Below are 869 nucleotides of genomic sequence, written 5' to 3'. Positions count from 1 at the left end.
GAGTGTTTTCTTAATTTTACTTTCAGATTTTTCATCATTAGTGTATAGGAATGCAAGAGATTTCTGTGCATTAATTTTGTATCCTGCTACTTTACCAAATTCATTGATTAGCTCTAGTAGTTTTCTGGTAGTATCATTAGGATTCTCTATGTATAGTATCATGTCATCTGTAAACAGTGACAGCTTTACTTCTTCTTTTCAGATTTAGATTCCTTTTATTTCTTTTTTTTCTCTGATTGCTGTGTCTAAAACTTCCAAATCTATGTTGAATAATAGTGGTGAGAGTGGGCAACCTTGTCTTGTTCCTGATCTTAGTGGAAATGGTTTCAGTTATTCACCATTGACGTAGAATAAGTTTGGGAGTGTTCCTCCCTCAGCTATATTTTGGAAGAGTTTGAGAAGGATAGGTGTTAGCTCTTCTTTAAATGTTTGATAGAATTCGCCTATGAAGCCATCTGGTCCTGGGCTTTTGTTTGTTGGAAGATTTTTAATCACAGTTTCAATTTTAGTGCTTATGATTCTTCTGTTAATATTTTGTATTTTTTCCTGGTCCAGTCTCAGAAGGTTGTGCATTTCTAAGAACTTGTCCATTTCTTCCAGATTGTCCATTTTATTGGCATAGAGTCACTTGTAGTAATCTCTCATGATCCTTTGTATTTCTGCAGTGTCAGTTGTTACTTCTCCATTTTCATTTCTAATTCTATTGATTTGAGTCTTCTCCCTTTTTTTCTTGGTGGGTCTGGCTAATGGTTTATCAATTTTGTTTATATTCTCAAAGAACCAGCTTTAATTTTATTGATCTTTGCTATCATTTCCTTCATTTCTTTTTCATTTATTTCTGATCTGATCTTTATTATTTCTTTCCTTCT

Source organism: Physeter macrocephalus, chromosome 3 (genome assembly GCF_002837175.3).
Source record: "Physeter macrocephalus isolate SW-GA chromosome 3, ASM283717v5, whole genome shotgun sequence".
NCBI classification, from domain to species: domain Eukaryota; kingdom Metazoa; phylum Chordata; class Mammalia; order Artiodactyla; family Physeteridae; genus Physeter; species Physeter macrocephalus.
The sequence above is the reverse complement of the archived record's forward strand: the minus strand, read 5'-3'. Positions refer to the sequence as shown.